The following is a 9,034-nucleotide window of genomic DNA, read 5'->3' on the forward strand; positions in this document are numbered from 1 at the left end:
AGAGAGAGAAGTCCAGTCTGTGATGAAGCTACGTTAGCCTCGTCGCTAACGTTAGCTTCCAGTTGAGTTCTGACAGTTTGCTAACAGACTCATCTGCTCAGTTCTCACAGTGAGACAGACTTTACAGCCTTAATGTCCAGACTGTGTTGTCACCATAGCAACTAACACTTAAAATTCTATAATCACTATTTTATGCTGAACTAGACAAATTAGCATGACAAACAGTGGAAGGACTGTTCTTTTCTGTCCATTCAGGCTCTGTGGTGCAGGACACACAACAGGTGGCAGAAAGTTTAGAGTATTTGAAAGTTAGTGGACTTTACTGCCACTGATAACTTGTCCTGATGTGGTAAACTCCACCCACCTGCCGCTCCAGGTAGGATAAAACAAACACATCAAAGTATTTGCGAATGCTTGGACCCAGGTCTGCTGTCCAGAAAGCTGTTGAAGTCGAACAAGAGACGCCAACATGCAGTCAGGCTGCTGGGTAAATCACTGACAACAGACGCATCACTGACTCTAACTCACAGCATGTGCAGCTGGAACCTCACTAACCACCAGGAATGTTCAAATTAAGCGAATCCAAAGTGTTCTATTTTATTCCAAAATAGTCCGACCCATTTCTATTTTCACTTGGCGCTGTGACCTCTGACCCTCGCCCCCCTGACTATCGGCCGCTTGTAACCTCGGTGCTCTAGGAATTGAAGAAGTCGATTTTACTGAATCAGTCTGGGTAAGAGAGCCGGCTAAATGCCTGAAATGTAAATATTAAATATCTTGTAAGCGAGATAACAGAAGTGTACGCTCATAAAATCAGCCTGACCCGACCATCTGCTCTGCAGCAGCATGCAGCGTTTCTACGGTGGCCGAGACGTGTCGAACAAACAGATCCAAAACACTTTGCAAATTCAAAAAACACAAAGCGCATTAACGGAAAACACAAATGCAAAAGCCACAACATAACAACGGAAGTGAGCAACAACGGATGTTGACAATGAAACGGGTCGACTGTTACTGCCTGCACATGTGGAAGAGGAAAGTGAAAGTAAGTGAAACATTGTTCGCTAGCTAACTGTGATTACTATCGCTATGTGACTGTCACAAATGAGCAATGTTGTTCAATGTCTTTATATTTTCATATTTATGTACTCTGCCATCTAACATTAGGCTATTATAATAGTCGGCCCGTTTCATTGTCAACATCCGTTGTTGCTCACTTCCGTTGTTATGTTGTGGCTTTTGCATTTGTGTTTTCCGTTAATGCGCTTTGTGTTTTTCGACTTTGCAAAGTGTTTTGGATCAGTTTGTTCGACACGTCTCGGCCACCGTACGCTTCAGCCTGGAGGCAGAAACACTGAGGAGACACGGAGGCAGATTCAGACCAGCTGCTGTCTGACAGACGGACAGGAACGCTCCGACGCTGAGACGAGGACTGCTTTTCATTCCCACACAACCAGCGGGGGGTCGGAGGTTCGGGGGGTCAAGGGTCGAGGGGTCGGAGGAGCGTCACACCGGGGCGATGGCGAGGAGAAGCCATTGAAAAGAATCAGGGGCTTTTCAATGTGTGACGCACTGAAAGGAAGACTCAGCAGACTGAGCCAGAGGAACGAGCCGCAGACACACGAGTCAATTCACCAATCACTTCTTTCTGAATACATTTGGGAGAAATCAATTATCACCGCCGGTGACGTGTGGCGTCATATCGGACCGTTAACGGTTCCATACTGTTCAGTTTTCATGATTCAGTTCTCAGCTCCCCTCTGTCTCAGGATCAGAATCATGGTCTTCATGATGTTCTGCAGATAGATAGTTTAGCTCAAAGCTGAACTGGATGAGTTAAACTGAACGAATGTGAAGACTGAGTCGTCACAATACTGGCTCCTGATTGGCCGACAGCAGCGGCTCCTCTAATTCAAATGAGGTAAACCTGCTGAGTGGACGCTTTCAGTCCAGATGCTGCAGGCTGGACCCTGATTGGACGGATTTCTGAAGTTAGACTGAAACTGACTGGAGAAAAGGATGGAGTTTTGAAAATGTAATAACTTCATCTTTGATCAGATATGGATATAGAGGACAATCTGAAGTCCTATAAGTGTTGTTTAATGCTAATAACTAAAGTTCTTACAATCTCATTTCCCACATTTCCCAGTCTGTGAGAAGGAAAAGAGGAAATATTCTGTTGCTGTGATCGGTGCAAACTACAAAATCATGTGACAGCAGAGACTCTGAAGTTTCTGCATCTGACAAAGTGATAAAATTTGCTTTTGCTGTAAATCCTGCAGTCTGCCTTCCTTCCTTCAGATGTGAAGCGTCACACAGGCCCACCGGGTCGACGGGGTTCGACAGTCCTGACGTCTTTTAATTAAGATTACTGATTCCAGATTAAGCCTGGTCCAGGACTAAACATCACACTTCAGGTCCAGGACCAGGGTGAACCTGTCAGTCCCTACAGCAGCTGTTAGATGTGGTGGGAGGTGCAGTGGAGCCGCTGAGTGAGAGAAGCTGCAAAGCAAAAGGGTTTAATGCAGATCAGAGCTGCATGCCATCACCTGTACCTCATCAGCTGATGGATACTGATAGCTAAAAGAAGCCTAGAAAGAACAAGACAGATTTAGAGAAAAAATGAAAGAGAAGAAGAGTGCAACTTTAGAGACAGAAACCATGCAGACAGAAACAGGTGCTCCCATACGGAAACGCAGCTTCGACATTCAGTTCAGACCGGCTCAGGTCGGAGACCGGTTTTAAAGTTTGCTTAGCGTACCAAAGAGATCAACAAGCTTCTGTTCAGATACATCTAACAACATGAGAACATGGACCATGTGAAGCTAAACTGCAGGACAGACAGGAAGGACAGCTAACACAAACAGACACTAACATACAAAATGCCTCACAGGTCAGCTCAGTGTCTCTGTAGTGAATAAAGTGCAAATACTGTTTACGTTTCCTAAGATTTACCGATGTGAATAAAGTTTTGTGAAGTGAAAAAAACAAACTACACTCATGACTGAAGATTTGTGAACAGAAAACAAAATTCTGAATTTTTGTAACTTCACAAAACTTTATTCAAATTTGTGAATCTTAGAAAATATGTGTAAACAGTATTTGCAGTATATATTCACTCCATACAATCAATAATGATGTTTTGAAACCATCACAGACTAGGGAGCTGTATCAGGACACAAAACAAGACTAAACTCCCCGGTCAGTAAGAGAGTCTCTGATTGGTCGGTCTCACCAGCAGCGACATGAGGAACTTGTGCAGGTAGAGGATCCTGATGCAGCCCAGACGCAGGGTCACCTTCCCGTCCACCTGGGACGTGTCTCTGTAGCCCCGCCCCTCCGTCGCCCCGGGAAACAGAGACAACTTGAAGCTGAACACCTCCTCACCCATGATGGACACCGCCTGGAGGAGGAGGAGAGGAGGAGAGGAGGAGAGGAGGGGAGGAGAGAGGAGAGGAGAGGAGAGGAGAGGAGAGGAGAGGAGAGGAGAGGAGAGGAGAGGAGAGGAGAGGAGAGGAGAGGAGAGGAGAGGAGAGGAAGAGGAGAGAGGAGAGGAGAGGAGAGGAGAGGACAGGAGGGGAGAGAGGAGAGGAGGAGGGGAGAGGAGAGGAGAGGAGAGGAGAGGTGAGGTGAGGAGAGGAGAGGAGGAGGAGGAGAGGAGAGGAGAGGAGAGGAGAGGAGAGGAGAGGAGTGGAGTGGAGAGGAGTGGAGGAGGAGAGGAGGGGAGAGGAGAGGAGAGGAGAGGAGAGGAGAGGAGAGTGGAGGAGAGGAGAGGAGAGTGGAGGAGAGGAGAGGAGAGGAGAGGAGAGGAGAGGAGAGGAGAGGAGAGGAGAGGAGAGGAGAGGAGAGGAGAGGAGAGTGGAGGAGAGGAGAGGAGAGGTGAGGTGAGGTGAGGTGAGGAGAGGAGAGGAGAGGAGAGGAGAGGAGAGGAGAGGAGGAGGAGGAGGAGAGGAGAGGAGAGGAGAGGAGAGGAGAGGAGAGGAGTGGAGTGGAGAGGAGTGGAGGAGGAGAGAGGAGAGGAGAGGAGAGGAGAGTGGAGGAGGAGAGAGGAGAGGAGAGGAGAGGAGAGTGGAGGAGAGGAGAGGAGAGGAGAGGAGAGGAGAGGAGAGGAGAGGAGAGGAGAGGAGAGTGGAGGAGAGGAGAGGAGGAGAGGAGAGGAGGAGAGAAGCAGTTTATCATCTCATAGAATCATATTAACACTACTACAGCTACTGATTCTACTGTCAATACTACTACTAAGAGTAATCTGTTTCTTATTCTCTCAACTACAACAGGTAAGAGCACAGATGAAAGCAATACTGATAATAATAATAATAATAAATATGATCAACATCTAACTTTGGAACAATACAATTTCTGATCAAATGAATATGAAGAGATGGATTTGTTAATCCGACAGGTTCAGACCTTCTTGTGGACGGTTTTAGGGTCGACGTCTGTGACCACGATGTCTCTGAGCCGAGCGAAAACCTCCGTCTCCTTAGACTGGACCAGGACCGAGGCGTCGATACCTGGAGCAGAGGTCTGTGTTCATTCAAAATCCACCATGTGAGTGCTGTAAACCAGCGGTGCTCAACGTGGGGTCCGAGGACCACCGGGGGTCCTTGAGGGGGTTCCAGGGGGTCCCCAGCCAAATGATGAATTGTTAAACTTCAGCATTATTTCATTTATTTCAGTTAGAGAATGTAGAAGAATGACTGTTGTGATCATAGTTTCTCTGTTCTCTCTCTACCTAAATTACAGACAGTCATGGAGTTCTGGACAAAATCACATCTGACAATAAAAACATTCTCAGATTTGGGTCCGAGAGACAAAATCTCATCAAATGGGGGTCCGTGGCTCTAATGTGGACTAAATTAGGGTCCTTGATATGAAAAAGGTTGAGACTCACTGCAGTAAACCACATGAGAAAACTCATCTGCCATCTCAGCTGCCACCGAGGAGCCCATGAGCAAGGCACCGACCCCCGGACCGCTCCGGAGGCTCAGCGGCCACCAGGAGCGGACTGCGGTCACCGAGCTCCCCTGGGTGAATCATGTTAAGAAATAAAAACAATAAAGTTTGTACCTTGGACTCTGATGTCAGCGATGCTGCGGCGGTCATCACAGACTTCCACATGGAAACATCCCAGCATGGCGAACAGCTTGAAGCTGAAGACGCCTCCGTCTCTGGAGCCTTTAGTCACTGCAGAGAGATGATGTCACATTATGATGATGATGTCACTTTATAATGATGATGTCACGTTATGATGATGAGTCACGTTATGATGATGATGTCACATTATGATGATGAGTCACGTTATGATGATGATGTCACATTATAATGATGATGTCACGTTATAATGATGATGTCACATTATGATGATGAGTCACGTTATGATGATGATGTCACGTTATAATGATGATGTCACATTATGATGATGAGTCACGTTATGATGATGATGTCACATTATAATGATGATGTCACGTTATAATGATGATGAGTCACGTTATGATGATGATGTCACATTATAATGATGATGTCACGTTATAATGATGATGTCACATTATGATGATGAGTCACGTTATGATGATGATGTCACGTTATAATGATGATGTCACGTTATAATGATGATGTCACATTATGATGATGAGTCACATTATGATGATGTCACGTTATAATGATGATGTCACATTATGATGATGAGTCACGTTATGATGATGTCACGTTATGATGATGATGTCACGTTATAATGATGATGTCACGTTATAATGATGATGTCACATTATGATGATGAGTCACGTTATGATGATGATGTCACATTATAATGATGAGTATTCATCACATTTATCAATTATTAAAGTGTGAGGAGTCCGGTCCGGTCCGGTCCGGTCTCACCTGTCCGGCCCGGCCCGGCCCGGCCCACCTGCCTCTTGGCGTCTCTGTCCCGGGACGCGGCGAGCTGCGGCGGCACGGCGCTGCTGAGGAAGCTGATGGTGGAGAGCAAGGCTCTGGTGTGGAGCAGGAAGTCCAGGGAGGAGAACTCCACCTGGGAACACACACCACAACCAGGTCTAACCAGGTCCAAGCAGGTCTAACCAGCTCCAACCAGGTCCAACAAGGTCCAACCAGGTCCAACAAGGTCCAACCAGGTCTAACAAGGTCCAACCAGGTCTAACAAGGTCTAACAAGGTCCAACCAGGTCTAACAAGATCTAATCAGGTCTAACAAGGCTAATCCAGGTCTAACGAGGTCCAACCAGGTCTAACGAGGTCCAACCAGATCTAACAAGGTCCAACCAGGTCTAACAAGGTCCAACCAGGTCTAACAAGGTCCAACCAGGTCTAACAAGGTCTAACCAGGTCTAACCAGGTCTAACAAGGCCAAACCAGGTCTAACGAGGTCCAACCAGGTCTAACGAGGTCCAACCAGATCTAACGAGGTCCAACCAGATCTAACAAGGTCCAACCAGGTCTAATAAGGTCTAACCAGGTCTAACAAGGCCACACCAGGTCTAATGAGGTCCAACCAGGTCTAACAAGGTCTAACAAGGTCCAACCAGGTCTAACAAGGTCTAACAAGGTCCAACCAGGTCTAACAAGGTCCAACCAGGTCTAACAAGGTCCAACCAGGTCCAACCAGGTCCAACCAGGTCTAACCAGGTCCAACCAGGTCCAACCAGGTTCAACCAGGTCTAACAAGGCCAAAGCAGGTCTAACGAGGTCCAACCAGGTCTAACAAGGTCCAACCAGATCTAACAAGGTCCAACCAGGTCTAATAAGGTCCAACCAGGTCTAACCAGGCCAAACCAGGTCCAACCAGGTCCAACCTCTCCTGATCTCTGTCTAACAGCCAACAAAAGCCCCAGAATCCTTTGCACTCATACCATGAAAACTGGTGACAGAGTACAGGTGCTAAGAAATGCTTTAGTTCAGTTCAGTTTTCCATGAAACTAAACTGAAAACAGTTCCTTCACATTTAACAAGTGAAGGAACAAAATTCAACAGCTGGTTGAAAAGGAGAAGGAGCAGCGTGAAGAAAGAAAACTTATAAAAGCAGACAGACAGTCTGGAGGTTTGTCCCCGCTGCTGCTGAACAAAAACAACAAAACAGTTTATTGTCAGTTTAAGGCCAGCGATGAAGAGTCCAGACTGGAGAGTCAAGCTTCCATTCAATTCAAAGATTCACTATTTAGCTCAACTAACCGTCCCACAGCCTCTGATGTGTCACATTTAGGACCGTGAAGAAGAAACTAATGATTTTACTTAAAGACAGATGACACACCCACTGCCACACAGCCTCCTGCAGCGCCCACACTCTTCATCACACTCTTCATCACACACTTCATCACACTCTTCATCACACACTTCATCACACTCTTCATCACAGCTCCTCCAGGTGAACATGACGCTCACCTTCCTAAGCCATAAAACATCTTTCAGCCTGATGTGAGCAGCAGAGCGTCAGTCAGTCTGAACACAGCAGAGCTGCAGCTCTCTGGATGAAACCTGTCTGGCTCTTTAACTACAATGAGCTCATTAAGTAAAACATGCAGCATTTTCCTTATAGAGAGCCTAAGCCCCTCCCCTTCCTCTGTCCCCCATGGGACCTTATTTCGGAAAAAATCTGTACAGTAGTCAACGGCGAGAGACAAATAATTGTTTGATCCCGTTTGAATTGTGCCATGAATTACACATATGATGTTTTGTCAATTTAAAAGATAATTTTGCAAGTGAAGAAAGTGTCAGTTTGTGGTAAAACTGAAGTATCAGACTGTGAAAATACATAATTAGAAAGACGACACACCCAAAAGTGTCGTAAGTGACATCATAACTTTCTCTCTCCACAAGCTCCCAGAGCCTGAAGCTCAGTCCCTCTCAGACAGCAGGAGTATTAAACACAACCTGGAAGGTAGACAGGAAGAACGGGTTTAAACTGCTTCAGGATAGTTTCAGTACAGTGGGGGCTAACGTTAACACCATGCTGTGTGTTTCCTGTTTCCTTCATGTTGGTGTCGGTGAGACAGAGATGTAGTTCACTGAGCCTGAAACACTAAACTAAACTTTACTTTACTGTTTTACCACAAACTGACACTTTCTTCACTTGCTAAATTATCTTTTAAATTGACAAAACATCATATGTGTAATTCATGGCACAATTCAAACAGGATCAAACAATTATTTGTCTCTCACCGTTGACTACCGTACATATTATTTCTGAAATAAGGTCCCATGGTGGACAGAGAAAGGGGAGGGGCTTAGACTCTGTATTTTGCTGACTCCAACTCTGGTCTGGACTGATGTGTGTTTGTCTTGGAAGATGAAGGTGAAGTACGGTTTGTTACAGGTTTTATTTAAATCCTGTCGTTTTCTTATGGGGCAACAAACATTTGATCTGAACTGAACTGAACTGGACTGAACTGAACTGAAACTGGACACTTTTTCATGGATTTCCTGTTGCTGCAGTTTGAGTTTCTCTTCTCTCTGTCTGTTCAGTCTATCGCTGCTCATGCTAACGACCCAGTTCTTCTTCTTCTGTTATTCCATACAAACCGGAAACGTAAAACGCATCACTTCCTGTGCGGCAGAAGATTTTTTTCCGGTGTCGTACCAAAACGATTGTGGAGGAAATGTGTTTAATAAATGAGCAGCAGATTAACGAAGAACGAATCTTTTGTAAAAATAAAGATTATTTCATCAGATCAGACTCGTCTCCCTCATCAAGGTGAAGCCAACATGGACTGAAGCTTCTTTATGGTCCATCAGCATGAAACAGTCTCATAAAGCTCAGTACAGTCAACAAACATGTTGACCCCCTCATCTGTTGCTATGGAAACAGGAAAGCATGCACCATCACCTACCTTCAGTGTTTGCTCTGTGTTGTCGAACAGAGTCTGGAAGCTCGGACCGGCCGAGTCGGCCTGCAGGAGAGAGAGAGAGAGAGAGAGAGACAGAGAGAGATAGAGGAGAGAGAGAGAGAGAGAGGAAGGAGAGAGAGAGAGAGAGACAGAGAGAGAGAGGAGGGAGAGAGAGAGAAGAGAGAGACAGAGAGAGAG

The 9,034-nt window shown here is 46.0% G+C and overlaps 1 pseudogene; it reads right to left on the reverse strand.

Annotated features, from left to right (window-relative positions):
• Nucleotides 1–4,493: 4,493 nt before the first annotated feature.
• Nucleotides 4,494–9,034, reverse strand: part of LOC139640034 (intermembrane lipid transfer protein VPS13C-like) — a 29,641-nt pseudogene continuing 25,100 nt past the window's right edge.

Source organism: Centroberyx affinis, unplaced genomic scaffold, assembly GCF_046629955.1.
Source record: "Centroberyx affinis isolate AG114_WGS23_722 - 3 ecotype Tasmania unplaced genomic scaffold, CSIRO-AGI_Caff_v1 ptg008215l_1, whole genome shotgun sequence".
Classification (NCBI taxonomy): domain Eukaryota; kingdom Metazoa; phylum Chordata; class Actinopteri; order Beryciformes; family Berycidae; genus Centroberyx; species Centroberyx affinis.